Source organism: Lithobates pipiens, unplaced genomic scaffold, assembly GCF_037356315.1.
Source record: "Lithobates pipiens isolate NorthernLeopardFrog02 unplaced genomic scaffold, aLitPip1_a1.2 Scaffold_13, whole genome shotgun sequence".
NCBI classification, from domain to species: domain Eukaryota; kingdom Metazoa; phylum Chordata; class Amphibia; order Anura; family Ranidae; genus Lithobates; species Lithobates pipiens.
In genome coordinates, this window is record NW_027507718.1 from 385941095 (window position 1) to 385960401 (window position 19307).

The window sequence follows — 19307 nt, forward strand, 5'->3', positions numbered from 1 at the left end:
TCCTCTACTAGTAAATGGTTGGTAAGGGGGATACAACTGGCAGTAGCGAATCAGATAGACTGAAGGGGGAATGGTCTGTTTAGAGGCAGGCCATAGAGTAAGGAGTTGCAATAGTCGAGAGATATCACGGGAGTGAAGTGAAAGTTTGGTGGTGTCATTGGTAAAAATGGGGCATTCTTTGGAATTCTTATTGTGGTGAAGGTAGCGAGATTTAGACAGTAAATAGTTGTGGGGCTGACAAAAGGGTACATAAAGAATTACAGCTTGCACCGGGCATGAGGGAAGGGAACAATATAACGCAGGTTAGCTTACCATTCCCTCTCTTTGCTCTGAATTGCACAGGGTACTTCCAATTTTGCTGATATCAACTCTCAAGAGAAGCCTAAACCACTAGGCTCTATCGTTAACTTGTGCAGCAAATCCACGTCAATAAAGCTCCCTTATGAATGTAATCCATTACTTTATAAAGCATTAGAGCAGCATCACTATGAAGAATGACTATATAAAACCGACTCTGGTGGGACTCGAACCCACAACCTTTGAATTACTACACCAACTAGAAGTCCAATGCGCTATCCATTGCGCCACAGAGCCCTCTCTGAAGACTTTGTTAGAGGAACTTGCCTGAGGAACTATTCAAGTCGTAACAAATAAACACAATTGAATAATGGTCACTGCTAAATAATAGGGATGAGCTCAAGATCTGGTCCAGATACAGTTTAAGATTTAAATTTACCTGCTTGGGCATGTGCCTTAGTGCAATTTCTTTTGATATTTAAGTGGGAACCGGAGGTCATGTTAAGTAGAAATATTTGTACCGTTGATTAGTTGTTGGAGAAAGGAAGAGCTCAGCAATTAGGTGATGGCAGGAAAGACTATCCTGAATAGATGAGTTTGCAGGGTTCACCTGAAGCATACAGACAAGGAAATAGCCATATAGATTGGTGTAGGGAATTTGAGAGGATGGGATAGTCCATGGGAAAATCCCAGAGGACAGCATGGGATGAAGTGTTGAGGGAGCTAGCGAACAGGAGTTCTTGGAAGCAGAGAACAGGGTGGTTTATTTGATACTATATGATAAGGTTAATGATGTAGCTAGAGGCAGAGTTGTGGGAAGCTTTTTATGCCCTTAGTATTTTGAATTTGATTTGTTGGGAGAACGGAAGCCAAGGAGAGATTGGCAGAGATCGGGTGGCTGACACCTCTACTAGTAAATAGTTGGTAAGGGGGATACAACTGGCAGTAGCGAATCAGATAGACTGAAGGGGGAATGGTCTGTTTAGAGGCAGGCCATAGAGTAAGGAGTTGCAATAGTCAAGAGATATCACGGGAGTGAAGTGAAAGTTTGGTGGTGTCATTGGTAAAAATGGGGCATTCTTTGGAATTCTTATTGTGGGGAAGGTAGCGAGATTTAGACAGTAAATAGTTGTGGGGCTGACAAAAGGGTACATAAAGAATTACAGCTTGCACCGGGCATGAGGGAAGGGAACAATATAACGCAGGTTAGCTTACCATTCCCTCTCTTTGCTCTGAATTTCACAGGGTACTTCCAATTTTGCTGATATCAACTCTCAAGAGAAGCCTAAAACACTAGGCTCTATCGTTAACTTGTGCAGCAAATCCACGTCAATAAAGCTCCCTTATGAATGTAATCCATTACTTTATAAAGCATTAGAGCAGCATCACTATGAAGAATGACTATATAAAACCGACTCTGGTGGGACTCGAACCCACAACCTTTGAATTACTTCATCAACTAAAAGTCCAATGCGCTATCCATTGCGCCACAGAGCCCTCTCTGAAGACTTTGTTAGAGGAACTTGCCTGAGGAACTATTCAAGTCGTAACAAATAAACACAATTGAATAATGGTCACTGCTAAATAATAGGGATGAGCTCAAGATCTGGTCCAGATACAGTTTAAGATTTAAATTTACCTGCTTGGGCATGTGCCTTAGTGCAATATCTTTTGATATTTAAGTGGGAACCGGAGGTCATGTTAAGTAGAAATATTTGTACCGTTGATTAGTTGTTGGAGAAAGGAAGAGCTCAGCAATTAGGTGATGGCAGGAAAGACTATCCTGAATAGATGAGTTTGCAGGGATCACCTGAAGCATACAGACAGGGAAATAGCCATATAGATTGGTGTAGGGAATCTGAGAGGATGGGATAGTCCATGGGAAAATCCCAGAGGACAGCATGGGATGAAGTGTTGAGGGAGCTAGCAAACAGGAGTTCTTGGAAGCAGAGAACAGGGTGGTTTATTTGATACTATATGATAAGGTTAATGATGTAGCTAGAGGCAGAGTTGGGGGAAGCTTTTTATGCCCTTAGTATTTTGAATTTGATTTGTTGGGAGAACGGAAGCCAAGGAGAGATTGGCAGAGATCGGGTGGCTGACACCTCTACTAGTAAATAGTTGGTAAGGGGGATACAACTGGCAGTAGCGAATCAGATAGACTGAAGGGGGAATGGTCTGTTTAGAGGCAGGCCATAGAGTAAGGAGTTGCAATAGTCGAGAGATATCACGGGAGTGAAGTGAAAGTTTGGTGGTGTCATTGGTAAAAATGGGGCATTCTTTGGAATTCTTATTGTGGGGAAGGTAGCGAGATTTAGACAGTAAATAGTTGTGGGGCTGACAAAAGGGTACATAAAGAATTACAGCTTGCACCGGGCATGAGGGAAGGGAACAATATAACGCAGGTTAGCTTACCATTCCCTCTCTTTGCTCTGAATTTCACAGGGTACTTCCAATTTTGCTGATATCAACTCTCAAGAGAAGCCTAAACCACTAGGCTCTATCGTTAACTTGTGCAGCAAATCCACGTCAATAAAGCTCCCTTATGAATGTAATCCATTACTTTATAAAGCATTAGAGCAGCATCACTATGAAGAATGACTATATAAAACCGACTCTGGTGGGACTCGAACCCACAACCTTTGAATTACTTCATCAACTAGAAGTCCAATGCGCTATCCATTGCGCCACAGAGCCCTCTCTGAAGACTTTGTTAGAGGAACTTGCTTGAGGAACTATTCAAGTCGTAACAAATAAACACAATTGAATAATGGTCACTGCTAAATAATAGGGATGAGCTCAAGATCTGGTCCAGATACAGTTTAAGATTTAAATTTACCTGCTTGGGCATGTGCCTTAGTGCAATATCTTTTGATATTTAAGTGGGAACCGGAGGTCATGTTAAGTAGAAATATTTGTACCGTTGATTAGTTGTTGGAGAAAGGAAGAGCTCAGCAATTAGGTGATGGCAGGAAAGACTATCCTGAATAGATGAGTTTGCAGGGATCACCTGAAGCATACAGACAGGGAAATAGCCATATAGATTGGTGTAGGGAATCTGAGAGGATGGGATAGTCCATGGGAAAATCCCAGAGGACAGCATGGGATGAAGTGTTGAGGGAGCTAGCAAACAGGAGTTCTTGGAAGCAGAGAACAGGGTGGTTTATTTGATACTATATGATAAGGTTAATGATGTAGCTAGAGGCAGAGTTGGGGGAAGCTTTTTATGCCCTTAGTATTTTGAATTTGATTTGTTGGGAGAACGGAAACCAAGGAGAGATTGGCAGAGATCGGGTGGCTGACACCTCTACTAGTAAATGGTTGGTAAGGGGGATACAACTGGCAGTAGCGAATCAGATAGACTGAAGGGGGAATGGTCTGTTTAGAGGCAGGCCATAGAGTAAGGAGTTGCAATAGTCAAGAGATATCACGGGAGTGAAGTGAAAGTTTGGTGGTGTCATTGGTAAAAATGGGGCATTCTTTGGAATTCTTATTGTGGGGAAGGTAGCGAGATTTAGACAGTAAATAGTTGTGGGGCTGACAAAAGGGTACATAAAGAATTACAGCTTGCACCGGGCATGAGGGAAGGGAACAATATAACGCAGGTTAGCTTACCATTCCCTCTCTTTGCTCTGAATTTCACAGGGTACTTCCAATTTTGCTGATATCAACTCTCAAGAGAAGCCTAAAACACTAGGCTCTATCGTTAACTTGTGCAGCAAATCCACGTCAATAAAGCTCCCTTATGAATGTAATCCATTACTTTATAAAGCATTAGAGCAGCATCACTATGAAGAATGACTATATAAAACCGACTCTGGTGGGACTCGAACCCACAACCTTTGAATTACTTCATCAACTAAAAGTCCAATGCGCTATCCATTGCGCCACAGAGCCCTCTCTGAAGACTTTGTTAGAGGAACTTGCCTGAGGAACTATTCAAGTCGTAACAAATAAACACAATTGAATAATGGTCACTGCTAAATAATAGGGATGAGCTCAAGATCTGGTCCAGATACAGTTTAAGATTTAAATTTACCTGCTTGGGCATGTGCCTTAGTGCAATATCTTTTGATATTTAAGTGGGAACCGGAGGTCATGTTAAGTAGAAATATTTGTACCGTTGATTAGTTGTTGGAGAAAGGAAGAGCTCAGCAATTAGGTGATGGCAGGAAAGACTATCCTGAATAGATGAGTTTGCAGGGTTCACCTGAAGCATACAGACAAGGAAATAGCCATATAGATTGGTGTAGGGAATTTGAGAGGATGGGATAGTCCATGGGAAAATCCCAGAGGACAGCATGGGATGAAGTGTTGAGGGAGCTAGCGAACAGGAGATCTTGGAAGCAGAGAACAGGGTGGTTTATTTGATACTATATGATAAGGTTAATGATGTAGCTAGAGGCAGAGTTGTGGGAAGCTTTTTATGCCCTTAGTATTTTGAATTTGATTTGTTGGGAGAACGGAAGCCAAGGAGAGATTGGCAGAGATCGGGTGGCTGACACCTCTACTAGTAAATGGTTGGTAAGGGGGATACAACTGGCAGTAGCGAATCAGATAGACTGAAGGGGGAATGGTCTGTTTAGAGGCAGGCCATAGAGTAAGGAGTTGCAATAGTCAAGAGATATCACGGGAGTGAAGTGAAAGTTTGGTGGTGTCATTGGTAAAAATGGGGCATTCTTTGGAATTCTTATTGTGGGGAAGGTAGCGAGATTTAGACAGTAAATAGTTGTGGGGCTGACAAAAGGGTACATAAATAATTACAGCTTGCACCGGGCATGAGGGAAGGGAAACTATATGATAAGGTTAATGATGTAGCTAGAGGCAGAGTTGTGGGAAGCTTTTTATGCCCTTAGTATTTTGAATTTGATTTGTTGGGAGAACGGAAACCAAGGAGAGATTGGCAGAGATCGGGTGGCTGACAAAAGGGTACATAAATAATTACAGCTTGCACCGGGCATGAGGGAAGGGAACAATATAACGCAGGTTAGCTTACCATTCCCTCTCTTTGCTCTGAATTTCACAGGGTACTTCCAATTTTGCTGATATCAACTCTCAAGAGAAGCCTAAAACACTAGGCTCTATCGTTAACTTGTGCAGCAAATCCACGTCAATAAAGCTCCCTTATGAATGTAATCCATTACTTTATAAAGCATTAGAGCAGCATCACTATGAAGAATGACTATATAAAACCGACTCTGGTGGGACTCGAACCCACAACTAGAACTAGACTAGAAGTCAACTAGAAGTCCAATGCGCTATCCATTGCGCCACAGAGCCCTCTCTGAAGACTTTGTTAGAGGAACTCGCCTGAGGAACTATTCAAGTCGTAACAAATAAACACAATTGAATAATGGTCACTGCTAAATAATAGGGATGAGCTCAAGATCTGGTCCAGATACAGTTTAAGATTTAAATTTACCTGCTTGGGCATGTGCCTTAGTGCAATATCTTTTGATATTTAAGTGGGAACCGGAGGTCATGTTAAGTAGAAATATTTGTACCGTTGATTAGTTGTTGGAGAAAGGAAGAGCTCAGCAATTAGGTGATGGCAGGAAAGACTATCCTGAATAGATGAGTTTGCAGGGATCACCTGAAGCATACAGACAGGGAAATAGCCATATAGATTGGTGTAGGGAATCTGAGAGGATGGGATAGTCCATGGGAAAATCCCAGAGGACAGCATGGGATGAAGTGTTGAGGGAGCTAGCAAACAGGAGTTCTTGGAAGCAGAGAACAGGGTGGTTTATTTGATACTATATGATAAGGTTAATGATGTAGCTAGAGGCAGAGTTGTGGGAAGCTTTTTATGCCCTTAGTATTTTGAATTTGATTTGTTGGGAGAACGGAAACCAAGGAGAGATTGGCAGAGATCGGGTGGCTGACTCCTCTACTAGTAAATGGCTGGTAAGGGGGATACAACTGGCAGTAGCGAATCAGATAGACTGAAGGGGGAATGGTCTGTTTAGAGGCAGGCCATAGAGTAAGGAGTTGCAATAGTCGAGAGATATCACGGGAGTGAAGTGAAAGTTTGGTGGTGTCATTGGTAAAAATGGGGCATTCTTTGGAATTCTTATTGTGGTGAAGGTAGCGAGATTTAGACAGTAAATAGTTGTGGGGCTGACAAAAGGGTACATAAAGAATTACAGCTTGCACCGGGCATGAGGGAAGGGAACAATATAACGCAGGTTAGCTTACCATTCCCTCTCTTTGCTCTGAATTGCACAGGGTACTTCCAATTTTGCTGATATCAACTCTCAAGAGAAGCCTAAACCACTAGGCTCTATCATTAACTTGTGCAGCAAATCCACGTCAATAAAGCTCCCTTATGAATGTAATCCATTACTTTATAAAGCATTAGAGCAGCATCACTATGAAGAATGACTATATAAAAACGACTCTGGTGGGACTCGAACCCACAACCTTTGAATTACTACACCAACTAGAAGTCCAATGCGCTATCCATTGCGCCACAGAGCCCTCTCTGAAGACTTTGTTAGAGGAACTTGCCTGAGGAACTATTCAAGTCGTAACAAATAAACACAATTGAATAATGGTCACTGCTAAATAATAGGGATGAGCTCAAGATCTGGTCCAGATACAGTTTAAGATTTAAATTTACCTGCTTGGGCATGTGCCTTAGTGCAATATCTTTTGATATTTAAGTGGGAATCGGAGGTCATGTTAAGTAGAAATATTTGTACCGTTGATTAGTTGTTGGAGAAAGGAAGAGCTCAGCAATTAGGTGATGGCAGGAAAGACTATCCTGAATAGATGAGTTTGCAGGGTTCACCTGAAGCATACAGACAAGGAAATAGCCATATAGATTGGTGTAGGGAATTTGAGAGGATGGGATAGTCCATGGGAAAATCCCAGAGGACAGCATGGGATGAAGTGTTGAGGGAGCTAGCGAACAGGAGTTCTTGGAAGCAGAGAACAGGGTGGTTTATTTGATACTATATGATAAGGTTAATGATGTAGCTAGAGGCAGAGTTGTGGGAAGCTTTTTATGCCCTTAGTATTTTGAATTTGATTTGTTGGGAGAACGGAAGCCAAGGAGAGATTGGCAGAGATCGGGTGGCTGACACCTCTACTAGTAAATGGTTGGTAAGGGGGATACAACTGGCAGTAGCGAATCAGATAGACTGAAGGGGGAATGGTCTGTTTAGAGGCAGGCCATAGAGTAAGGAGTTGCAATAGTCAAGAGATATCACGGGAGTGAAGTGAAAGTTTGGTGGTGTCATTGGTAAAAATGGGGCATTCTTTGGAATTCTTATTGTGGGGAAGGTAGCGAGATTTAGACAGTAAATAGTTGTGGGGCTGACAAAAGGGTACATAAAGAATTACAGCTTGCACCGGGCATGAGGGAAGGGAACAATATAACGCAGGTTAGCTTACCATTCCCTCTCTTTGCTCTGAATTGCACAGGGTACTTCCAATTTTGCTGATATCAACTCTCAAGAGAAGCCTAAACCACTAGGCTCTATCGTTAACTTGTGCAGCAAATCCACGTCAATAAAGCTCCCTTATGAATGTAATCCATTACTTTATAAAGCATTAGAGCAGCATCACTATGAAGAATGACTATATAAAATCGACTCTGGCGGGACTCGAACCCACAACCTTTGAATTACTACACCAACTAGAAGTCCAATGCGCTATCCATTGCGCCACAGAGCCCTCTCTGAAGACTTTGTTAGAGGAACTTATCTGAGGAACTATTCAAGTCGTAACAAATAAACACAATTGAATAATGGTCACTGCTAAATAATAGGGATGAGCTCAAGATCTGGTCCAGATACAGTTTAAGATTTAAATTTACCTGCTTGGGCATGTGCCTTAGTGCAATATCTTTTGATATTTAAGTGGGAACCGCAGGTCATGTTAAGTAGAAATATTTGTACCGTTGATTAGTTGTTGGAGAAAGGAAGAGCTCAGCAATTAGGTGATGGCAGGAAAGACTATCCTTAATAGATGAGTTTGCAGGGATCACCTGAAGCATACAGACAGGGAAATAGCCATATAGATTGGTGTAGGGAATCTGAGAGGATGGGATAGTCCATGGGAAAATCCCAGAGGACAGCATGGGATGAAGTGTTGAGGGAGCTCGCAAACAGGAGTTCTTGGAAGCAGAGAACAGGGTGGTTTATTTGATACTATATGATAAGGTTAATGATGTAGCTAGAGGCAGAGTTGTGGGAAGCTTTTTATGCCCTTAGTATTTTGAATTTGATTTGTTGGGAGAACGGAAGCCAAGGAGAGATTGACAGAGATCGGGTGGCTGACACCTCTACTAGTAAATGGTTGGTAAGGGGGATGCAACTGGCAGTAGCGAATCAGATAGACTGAAGGGGGAATGGTCTGTTTAGAGGCAGGCCATAGAGTAAGGAGTTGCAATAGTCGAGAGATATCACGGGAGTGAAGTGGAAGTTTGGTGGTGTCATTGTTAAAAATGGGGCATTCTTTGGAATTCTTATTGTGGGGAAGGTAGCGAGATTTAGACAGTAACTAGTTGTGGTGCTGACAAAAGGGTACATAAAGAATTACAGCTTGCACCGGGCATGAGGGAAGGGAACAATATAACGCAGGTTAGCTTACCATTCCCTCTCTTTGCTCTGAATTGCACAGGGTACTTCCAATTTTGCTGATATCAACTCTCAAGAGAAGCCTAAACCACTAGGCTCTATCGTTAACTTGTGCAGCAAATCCACGTCAATAAAGCTCCCTTATGAATGTAATCCATTACATTATAAAGCATTAGAGCAGCATCACTATGAAGAATGACTATATAAAACCGACTCTGGTGGGACTCGAACCCACAACCTTTGAATTACTACACCAACTAGAAGTCCAATGTGCTATTCATTGCGCCACAGAGCCCTCTCTGAAGATTTTGTTAGAGGAACTTGCCTGAGGAACTTGCCTGAGGAACTTGCCTGAGGAACTATTCAAGTCGTAACAAATAAACACAATTGAATAATGGTCACTGCTAAATAATAGGGATGAGCTCAAGATCTGGTCCAGATACAGTTTAAGATTTAAATTTACCTGCTTGGGCATGTGCCTTAGTGCAATATCTTTTGATATTTAAGTGGGAACCGGAGGTCATGTTAAGTAGAAATATTTTTACCGTTGATTAGTTGTTGGAGAAAGGAAGAGCTCAGCAATTAGGTGATGGCAGGAAATACTATCCTGAATAGATGAGTTTGCAGGGATCACCTGAAGCATACAGACAGGGAAATAGCCATATAGATTGGTTTAGGGAATCTGAGAGGATGGGATAGTCCATGGGAAAATCCCAGAGGACAGCATGGGATGAAGTGTTGAGGGAGCTAGCGAACAGGAGTTCTTGGAAGCAGAGAACAGGGTGGTTTATTTGATACTATATGATAAGGTTAATGATGTAGCTAGAGGCAGAGTTGTGGGAAGCTTTTTATGCCCTTAGTATTTTGAATTTGATCTGTTGGGAGAACGGAAGCCAAGGAGAGATTGGCAGAGATCGGGTGGCTGACACCTCTACTAGTAAATGGTTGGTAAGGGGGATACAACTGGCAGTAGCGAATCAGATAGACTGAAGGGCGAATGGTCTGTTTAGAGGCAGGCCATAGAGTAAGGAGTTGCAATAGTCGAGAGATATCACGGGAGTGAAGTGGAAGTTTGGTGGTGTCATTGGTAAAAATGGGGCATTCTTTGGAATTCTTATTGTGGGGAAGGTAGCGAGATTTAGACAGTAAATAGTTGTGGGGCTGACAAAAGGGTACATAAAGAATTACAGCTTGCACCGGGCATGAGGGAAGGGAACAATATAACGCAGGTTAGCTTACCATTCCCTCTCTTTGCTCTGAATTGCACAGGGTACTTCCAATTTTGCTGATATCAACTCTCAAGAGAAGCCTAAACCACTAGGCTCTATCGTTAACTTGTGCAGCAAATCCACGTCAATAAAGCTCCCTTATGAATGTAATCCATTACTTTATAAAGCATTAGAGCAGCATCACTATGAAGAATGACTATATAAAACCGACTCTGGTGGGACTCGAACCCACAACCTTTGAATTACTACACCAACTAGAAGTCCAATGCGCTATCCATTGCGCCACAGAGCCCTCTCTGAAAACTTTGTTAGAGGAACTTGCCTGAGGAACTATTCAAGTCGTAACAAATAAACACAATTGAATAATGGTCACTGCTAAATAATAGGGATGAGCTCAAGATCTGGTCCAGATACAGTTTAAGATTTAAATTTACCTGCTTGGGCATGTGCCTTAGTGCAATATCTTTTGATATTTAAGTGGGAACCGGAGGTCATGTTAAGTAGAAATATTTGTACCGTTGATTAGTTGTTGGAGAAAGGAAGAGCTCAGCAATTAGGTGATGGCAGGAAAGACTATCCTGAATAGATGAGTTTGCAGGGATCACCTGAAGCATACAGACAGGGAAATAGCCATATAGATTGGTGTAGGGAATCTGAGAGGATGGGATAGTCCATGGGAAAATCCCAGAGGACAGCATGGGATGAAGTGTTGAGGGAGCTAGCGAACAGGAGTTCTTGGAAGCAGAGAACAGGGTGGTTTATTTGATACTATATGATAAGGTTAATGATGTAGCTAGAGGCAGAGTTGTGGGAAGCTTTTTATGCCCTTAGTATTTTGAATTTGATTTGTTGGGAGAACGGAAGCCAAGGAGAGATTGGCAGAGATCGGGTGGCTGACACCTCTACTAGTAAATGGTTGGTAAGGGGGATACAACTGGCAGTAGCGAATCAGATAGACTGAAGGGGGAATGGTCTGTTTAGAGGCAGGCCATAGAGTAAGGAGTTGCAATAGTCGAGAGATATCATGGGAGTGAAGTGGAAGTTTGGTGGTGTCATTGGTAAAAATGGGGCATTCTTTGGAATTCTTATTGTGGGGAAGGTAGCGAGATTTAGACAGTAAATAGTTGTGGGGCTGACAAAAGGGTACATAAAGAATTACAGCTTGCACCGGGCATGAGGGAAGGGAACAATATAACGCAGGTTAGCTTACCATTCCCTCTCTTTGCTCTGAATTGCACAGGGTACTTCCAATTTTGCTGATATCAACTCTCAAGAGAAGCCTAAACCACTAGGCTCTATCGTTAACTTGTGCAGCAAATCCACGTCAATAAAGCTCCCTTATGAATGTAATCCATTACTTTATAAAGCATTAGAGCAGCATCACTATGAAGAATGACTATATAAAATCGACTCTGGTGGGACTCGAACCCACAACCTTTGAATTACTACACCAGCTAGAAGTCCAATGCGCTATCCATTGCGCCACAGAGCCCTCTCTGAAGACTTTGTTAGAGGAACTTACCTGAGGAACTATTCAAGTCGTAACAAATAAACACAATTGAATAATGGTCACTGCTAAATAATAGGGATGAGCTCAAGATCTGGTCCAGATACAGTTTAAGATTTAAATTTACCTGCTTGGGCATGTGCCTTAGTGCAATATCTTTTGATATTTAAGTGGGAACCGCAGGTCATGTTAAGTAGAAATATTTGTACCGTTGATTAGTTGTTGGAGAAAGGAAGAGCTCAGCAATTAGGTGATGGCAGGAAAGACTATCCTTAATAGATGAGTTTGCAGGGATCACCTGAAGCATACAGACAGGGAAATAGCCATATAGATTGGTGTAGGGAATCTGAGAGGATGGGATAGTCCATGGGAAAATCCCAGAGGACAGCATGGGATGAAGTGTTGAGGGAGCTCGCAAACAGGAGTTCTTGGAAGCAGAGAACAGGGTGGTTTATTTGATACTATATGATAAGGTTAATGATGTAGCTAGAGGCAGAGTTGTGGGAAGCTTTTTATGCCCTTAGTATTTTGAATTTGATTTGTTGGGAGAACGGAAGCCAAGGAGAGATTGACAGAGATCGGGTGGCTGACACCTCTACTAGTAAATGGTTGGTAAGGGGGATGCAACTGGCAGTAGCGAATCAGATAGACTGAAGGGGGAATGGTCTGTTTAGAGGCAGGCCATAGAGTAAGGAGTTGCAATAGTCGAGAGATATCACGGGAGTGAAGTGGAAGTTTGGTGGTGTCATTGTTAAAAATGGGGCATTCTTTGGAATTCTTATTGTGGGGAAGGTAGCGAGATTTAGACAGTAACTAGTTGTGGTGCTGACAAAAGGGTACATAAAGAATTACAGCTTGCACCGGGCATGAGGGAAGGGAACAATATAATGCAGGTTAGCTTACCATTCCCTCTCTTTGCTCTGAATTGCACAGGGTACTTCCAATTTTGCTGATATCAACTCTCAAGAGAAGCCTAAACCACTAGGCTCTATCGTTAACTTGTGCAGCAAATCCACGTCAATAAAGCTCCCTTATGAATGTAATCCATTACATTATAAAGCATTAGAGCAGCATCACTATGAAGAATGACTATATAAAACCGACTCTGGTGGGACTCGAACCCACAACCTTTGAATTACTACACCAACTAGAAGTCCAATGCGCTATCCATTGCGCCACAGAGCCCTCTCTGAAGACTTTATTAGAGGAACTTGCCTGAGGAACTTGCCTGAGGAACTATTCAAGTCGTAACAAATAAACACAATTGAATAATGGTCACTGCTAAATAATAGGGATGAGCTCAAGATCTGGTCCAGATACAGTTTAAGATTTAAATTTACCTGCTTGGGCATGTGCCTTAGTGCAATATCTTTTGATATTTAAGTGGGAACCGGAGGTCATGTTAAGTAGAAATATTTGTACCGTTGATTAGTTGTTGGAGAAAGGAAGAGCTCAGCAATTAGGTGATGGCAGGAAATACTATCCTGAATAGATGAGTTTGCAGGGATCACCTGAAGCATACAGACAGGGAAATAGCCATATAGATTGGTTTAGGGAATCTGAGAGGATGGGATAGTCCATGGGAAAATCCCAGAGGACAGCATGGGATGAAGTGTTGAGGGAGCTAGCGAACAGGAGTTCTTGGAAGCAGAGAACAGGGTGGTTTATTTGATACTATATGATAAGGTTAATGATGTAGCTAGAGGCAGAGTTGTGGGAAGCTTTTTATGCCCTTAGTATTTTGAATTTGATTTGTTGGGAGAACGGAAGCCAAGGAGAGATTGGCAGAGATCGGGTGGCTGACACCTCTACTAGTAAATGGTTGGTAAGGGGGATACAACTGGCAGTAGCGAATCAGATAGACTGAAGGGCGAATGGTCTGTTTAGAGGCAGGCCATAGAGTAAGGAGTTGCAATAGTCGAGAGATATCACGGGAGTGAAGTGGAAGTTTGGTGGTGTCATTGGTAAAAATGGGGCATTCTTTGGAATTCTTATTGTGGGGAAGGTAGCGAGATTTAGACAGTAAATAGTTGTGGGGCTGACAAAAGGGTACATAAAGAATTACAGCTTGCACCGGGCATGAGGGAAGGGAACAATATAACGCAGGTTAGCTTACCATTCCCTCTCTTTGCTCTGAATTGCACAGGGTACTTCCAATTTTGCTGATATCAACTCTCAAGAGAAGCCTAAACCACTAGGCTCTATCGTTAACTTGTGCAGCAAATCCACGTCAATAAAGCTCCCTTATGAATGTAATCCATTACTTTATAAAGCATTAGAGCAGCATCACTATGAAGAATGACTATATAAAACCGACTCTGGTGGGACTCGAACCCACAACCTTTGAATTACTACACCAACTAGAAGTCCAATGCGCTATCCATTGCGCCACAGAGCCCTCTCTGAAAACTTTGTTAGAGGAACTTGCCTGAGGAACTATTCAAGTCGTAACAAATAAACACAATTGAATAATGGTCACTGCTAAATAATAGGGATGAGCTCAAGATCTGGTCCAGATACAGTTTAAGATTTAAATTTACCTGCTTGGGCATGTGCCTTAGTGCAATATCTTTTGATATTTAAGTGGGAACCGGAGGTCATGTTAAGTAGAAATATTTGTACCGTTGATTAGTTGTTGGAGAAAGGAAGAGCTCAGCAATTAGGTGATGGCAGGAAAGACCATCCTGAATAGATGAGTTTGCAGGGATCACCTGAAGCATACAGACAGGGAAATAGCCATATAGATTGGTGTAGGGAATCTGAGAGGATGGGATAGTCCATGGGAAAATCCCAGAGGACAGCATGGGATGAAGTGTTGAGGGAGCTAGCGAACAGGAGTTCTTGGAAGCAGAGAACAGGGTGGTTTATTTGATACTATATGATAAGGTTAATGATGTAGCTAGAGGCAGAGTTGTGGGAAGCTTTTTATGCCCTTAGTATTTTGAATTTGATTTGTTGGGAGAACGGAAGCCAAGGAGAGATTGACAGAGATCGGGTGGCTGACACCTCTACTAGTAAATGGTTGGTAAGGGGGATGCAACTGGCAGTAGCGAATCAGATAGACTGAAGGGGGAATGGTCTGTTTAGAGGCAGGCCATAGAGTAAGGAGTTGCAATAGTCGAGAGATATCACGGGAGTGAAGTGGAAGTTTGGTGGTGTCATTGTTAAAAATGGGGCATTCTTTGGAATTCTTATTGTGGGGAAGGTAGCGAGATTTAGACAGTAACTAGTTGTGGTGCTGACAAAAGGGTACATAAAGAATTACAGCTTGCACCGGGCATGAGGGAAGGGAACAATATAATGCAGGTTAGCTTACCATTCCCTCTCTTTGCTCTGAATTGCACAGGGTACTTCCAATTTTGCTGATATCAACTCTCAAGAGAAGCCTAAACCACTAGGCTCTATCGTTAACTTGTGCAGCAAATCCACGTCAATAAAGCTCCCTTATGAATGTAATCCATTACATTATAAAGCATTAGAGCAGCATCACTATGAAGAATGACTATATAAAACCGACTCTGGTGGGACTCGAACCCACAACCTTTGAATTACTACACCAACTAGAAGTCCAATGCGCTATCCATTGCGCCACAGAGCCCTCTCTGAAGACTTTATTAGAGGAACTTGCCTGAGGAACTTGCCTGAGGAACTATTCAAGTCGTAACAAATAAACACAATTGAATAATGGTCACTGCTAAATAATAGGGATGAGCTCAAGATCTGGTCCAGATACAGTTTAAGATTTAAATTTACCTGCTTGGGCATGTGCCTTAGTGCAATATCTTTTGATATTTAAGTGGGAACCGGAGGTCATGTTAAGTAGAAATATTTGTACCGTTGATTAGTTGTTGGAGAAAGGAAGAGCTCAGCAATTAGGTGATGGCAGGAAATACTATCCTGAATAGATGAGTTTGCAGGGATCACCTGAAGCATACAGACAGGGAAATAGCCATATAGATTGGTTTAGGGAATCTGAGAGGATGGGATAGTCCATGGGAAAATCCCAGAGGACAGCATGGGATGAAGTGTTGAGGGAGCTAGCGAACAGGAGTTCTTGGAAGCAGAGAACAGGGTGGTTTATTTGATACTATATGATAAGGTTAATGATGTAGCTAGAGGCAGAGTTGTGGGAAGCTTTTTATGCCCTTAGTATTTTGAATTTGATTTGTTGGGAGAACGGAAGCCAAGGAGAGATTGGCAGAGATCGGGTGGCTGACACCTCTACTAGTAAATGGTTGGTAAGGGGGATACAACTGGCAGTAGCGAATCAGATAGACTGAAGGGCGAATGGTCTGTTTAGAGGCAGGCCATAGAGTAAGGAGTTGCAATAGTCGAGAGATATCACGGGAGTGAAGTGGAAGTTTGGTGGTGTCATTGGTAAAAATGGGGCATTCTTTGGAATTCTTATTGTGGGGAAGGTAGCGAGATTTAGACAGTAAATAGTTGTGGGGCTGACAAAAGGGTACATAAAGAATTACAGCTTGCACCGGGCATGAGGGAAGGGAACAATATAACGCAGGTTAGCTTACCATTCCCTCTCTTTGCTCTGAATTGCACAGGGTACTTCCAATTTTGCTGATATCAACTCTCAAGAGAAGCCTAAACCACTAGGCTCTATCGTTAACTTGTGCAGCAAATCCACGTCAATAAAGCTCCCTTATGAATGTAATCCATTACTTTATAAAGCATTAGAGCAGCATCACTATGAAGAATGACTATATAAAACCGACTCTGGTGGGACTCGAACCCACAACCTTTGAATTACTACACCAACTAGAAGTCCAATGCGCTATCCATTGCGCCACAGAGCCCTCTCTGAAAACTTTGTTAGAGGAACTTGCCTGAGGAACTATTCAAGTCGTAACAAATAAACACAATTGAATAATGGTCACTGCTAAATAATAGGGATGAGCTCAAGATCTGGTCCAGATACAGTTTAAGATTTAAATTTACCTGCTTGGGCATGTGCCTTAGTGCAATATCTTTTGATATTTAAGTGGGAACCGGAGGTCATGTTAAGTAGAAATATTTGTACCGTTGATTAGTTGTTGGAGAAAGGAAGAGCTCAGCAATTAGGTGATGGCAGGAAAGACCATCCTGAATAGATGAGTTTGCAGGGATCACCTGAAGCATACAGACAGGGAAATAGCCATATAGATTGGTGTAGGGAATCTGAGAGGATGGGATAGTCCATGGGAAAATCCCAGAGGACAGCATGGGATGAAGTGTTGAGGGAGCTAGCGAACAGGAGTTCTTGGAAGCAGAGAACAGGGTGGTTTATTTGATACTATATGATAAGGTTAATGATGTAGCTAGAGGCAGAGTTGTGGGAAGCTTTTTATGCCCTTAGTATTTTGAATTTGATTTGTTGGGAGAACGGAAGCCAAGGAGAGATTGGCAGAGATCGGGTGGCTGACACCTCTACTAGTAAATGGTTGGTAAGGGGGATACAACTGGCAGTAGCGAATCAGATAGACTGAAGGGGGAATGGTCTGTTTAGAGGCAGGCCATAGAGTAAGGAGTTGCAATAGTCGAGAGATATCATGGGAGTGAAGTGGAAGTTTGGTGGTGTCATTGTTAAAAATGGGGCATTCTTTGGAATTCTTATTGTGGGGAAGGTAGCGAGATTTAGACAGTAAATAGTTGTGGTGCTGACAAAAGGGTACATAAAGAATTACAGCTTGCACCGGGCATGAGGGAAGGGAACAATATAACGCAGGTTAGCTTACCATTCCCTCTCTTTGCTCTGAATTGCACAGGGTACTTCCAATTTTGCTGATAGCAACTCTCAAGAGAAGCCTAAACCACTAGGCTCTATCGTTAACTTGTGCAGCAAATCCACGTCAATAAAGCTCCCTTATGAATGTAATCCATTACATTATAAAGCATTAGAGCAGCATCACTATGAAGAATGACTATATAAAACCGACTCTGGTGGGACTCGAACCCACAACCTTTGAATTACTACACCAACTAGAAGTCCAATGCGCTATCCATTGCGCCACAGAGCCCTCTCTGAATACTTTATTAGAGGAACTTGCCTGAGGAACTTGCCTGAGGAACTTGCCTGAGGAACTTGCCTGAGGAACTTGCCTGAGGAACTATTCAAGTCGTAACAAATAAACACAATTGAATAATGGTCACTGCTAAATAATAGGGATGAGCTCAAGATCTGGTCCAGATACAGTTTAAGATTTAAATTTACCTGCTTGGGCATGTGCCTTAGTGCAATATCTTTTGATATTTAAGTGGGAACCGGAGGTCATGTTAAGTAGAAATATTTGTACCGTTGATTAGTTGTTGGAGAAAGGAAGAGCTCAGCAATTAGGTGATGGCAGGAAAGACTATCCTGAATAGATGAGTTTGCAGGGATCACCTGAAGCATACAGACAGGGAAATAGCCATACAGATTGGTGTAGGGAATTTGAGAGGATGGGATAGTCCATGGGAAAATCCCAGAGGACAGCATGGGATGAAGTGTTGAGGGAGCTAGCGAACAGGAGTTCTTGGAAGCAGAGAACAGGGTGGTTTATTTGATACTATATGATAAGGTTAATGATGTAGCTAGAGGCAGAGTTGTGGGAAGCTTTTTATGCCCTTAGTATTTTGAATTTGATTTGTTGGGAGAACGGAAGCCAAGGAGAGATTGGCAGAGATCGGGTGGCTGACACCTCTACTAGTAAATGGTTGGTAAGGGGGATACAACTGGCAGTAGCGAATCAGATAGACTGAAGGGGGAATGGTCTGTTTAGAGGCAGGCCATAGAGTAAGGAGTTGCAATAGTCGAGAGATATCACGGGAGTGAAGTGAAAGTTTGGTGGTGTCATTGTTAAAAATGGGGCATTCTTTGGAATTCTTATTGTGGGGAAGGTAGCGAGATTTAGACAGTAAATAGTTGTGGGGCTGACAAAAGGGTACATAAAGAATTACAGCTTGCACCGGGCATGAGGGAAGGGAACAATATAACGCAGGTTAGCTTACCATTCCCTCTCTTTGCTCTGAATTGCACAGGGTACTTCCAATTTTGCTGATATCAACTCTCAAGAGAAGCCTAAACCACTAGGCTCTATCGTTAACTTGTGCAGCAAATCCACGTCAATAAAGCTCCCTTATGAATGTAATCCATTACTTTATAAAGCATTAGAGCAGCATCACTATGAAGAATGACTATATAAAACCGACTCTGGTGGGACTCGAACCCACAACCTTTGAATTACTACTCCAACTAGAAGTCCAATGCGCTATCCATTGCGCCACAGAGCCCTCTCTGAAGACTTTGTTAGTGGAACTTGCCTGAGGAACTATTCAAGTCGTAACAAATAAACACAATTGAATAATGGTCACTGCTAAATAATAGGGATGAGCTCAAGATCTGGTCCAGATACAGTTTAAGATTTAAATTTACCTGCTTGGGCATGTGCCTTAGTGCAATATCTTTTGATATTTAAGTGGGAACCGGAGGTCATGTTAAGTAGAAATATTTGTACCGTTGATTAGTTGTTGGAGAAAGGAAGAGCTCAGCAATTAGGTGATGGCAGGAAAGACTATCCTGAATAGATGAGTTTGCAGGGATCACCTGAAGCATACAGACAGGGAAATAGCCATATAGATTGGTGTAGGGAATCTGAGAGGATGGGATAGTCCATGGGAAAATCCCAGAGGACAGCATGGGATGAAGTGTTGAGGGAG

General features: G+C 42.4%; 12 non-coding genes across 12 annotated transcripts; all 12 read right to left on the bottom strand.

The window, feature by feature from the left end:
- Window positions 1-509: 509 nt before the first annotated feature.
- TRNAR-UCU (transfer RNA arginine (anticodon UCU)) lies at window positions 510-594 on the bottom strand. Its single transcript is given in 2 exon segments — window positions 510-545; window positions 558-594. It is a non-coding gene; the product is annotated as a tRNA-Arg (tRNA).
- A 2315-nt stretch (window positions 595-2909) lies between these two features.
- On the bottom strand, window positions 2910-2994 carry TRNAR-UCU (transfer RNA arginine (anticodon UCU)). Its single transcript is given in 2 exon segments — window positions 2910-2945; window positions 2958-2994. It is a non-coding gene; the product is annotated as a tRNA-Arg (tRNA).
- Window positions 2995-6692: 3698 nt separating this feature from the next.
- Window positions 6693-6777, bottom strand: TRNAR-UCU (transfer RNA arginine (anticodon UCU)). The gene is given in 2 exon segments: window positions 6693-6728; window positions 6741-6777. It is a non-coding gene; the product is annotated as a tRNA-Arg (tRNA).
- A 1115-nt stretch (window positions 6778-7892) lies between these two features.
- Window positions 7893-7977, bottom strand: TRNAR-UCU (transfer RNA arginine (anticodon UCU)). Its single transcript is given in 2 exon segments — window positions 7893-7928; window positions 7941-7977. It is a non-coding gene; the product is annotated as a tRNA-Arg (tRNA).
- A 2341-nt stretch (window positions 7978-10318) lies between these two features.
- Window positions 10319-10403, bottom strand: TRNAR-UCU (transfer RNA arginine (anticodon UCU)). Its single transcript is given in 2 exon segments — window positions 10319-10354; window positions 10367-10403. It is a non-coding gene; the product is annotated as a tRNA-Arg (tRNA).
- Window positions 10404-11518: 1115 nt separating this feature from the next.
- On the bottom strand, window positions 11519-11603 carry TRNAR-UCU (transfer RNA arginine (anticodon UCU)). The gene is given in 2 exon segments: window positions 11519-11554; window positions 11567-11603. It is a non-coding gene; the product is annotated as a tRNA-Arg (tRNA).
- Window positions 11604-12718: 1115 nt separating this feature from the next.
- On the bottom strand, window positions 12719-12803 carry TRNAR-UCU (transfer RNA arginine (anticodon UCU)). Its single transcript is given in 2 exon segments — window positions 12719-12754; window positions 12767-12803. It is a non-coding gene; the product is annotated as a tRNA-Arg (tRNA).
- Window positions 12804-13931: 1128 nt separating this feature from the next.
- TRNAR-UCU (transfer RNA arginine (anticodon UCU)) lies at window positions 13932-14016 on the bottom strand. The gene is given in 2 exon segments: window positions 13932-13967; window positions 13980-14016. It is a non-coding gene; the product is annotated as a tRNA-Arg (tRNA).
- Window positions 14017-15131: 1115 nt separating this feature from the next.
- TRNAR-UCU (transfer RNA arginine (anticodon UCU)) lies at window positions 15132-15216 on the bottom strand. The gene is given in 2 exon segments: window positions 15132-15167; window positions 15180-15216. It is a non-coding gene; the product is annotated as a tRNA-Arg (tRNA).
- A 1128-nt stretch (window positions 15217-16344) lies between these two features.
- On the bottom strand, window positions 16345-16429 carry TRNAR-UCU (transfer RNA arginine (anticodon UCU)). Its single transcript is given in 2 exon segments — window positions 16345-16380; window positions 16393-16429. It is a non-coding gene; the product is annotated as a tRNA-Arg (tRNA).
- Window positions 16430-17544: 1115 nt separating this feature from the next.
- On the bottom strand, window positions 17545-17629 carry TRNAR-UCU (transfer RNA arginine (anticodon UCU)). The gene is given in 2 exon segments: window positions 17545-17580; window positions 17593-17629. It is a non-coding gene; the product is annotated as a tRNA-Arg (tRNA).
- A 1167-nt stretch (window positions 17630-18796) lies between these two features.
- Window positions 18797-18881, bottom strand: TRNAR-UCU (transfer RNA arginine (anticodon UCU)). Its single transcript is given in 2 exon segments — window positions 18797-18832; window positions 18845-18881. It is a non-coding gene; the product is annotated as a tRNA-Arg (tRNA).
- Window positions 18882-19307: the final 426 nt, after the last annotated feature.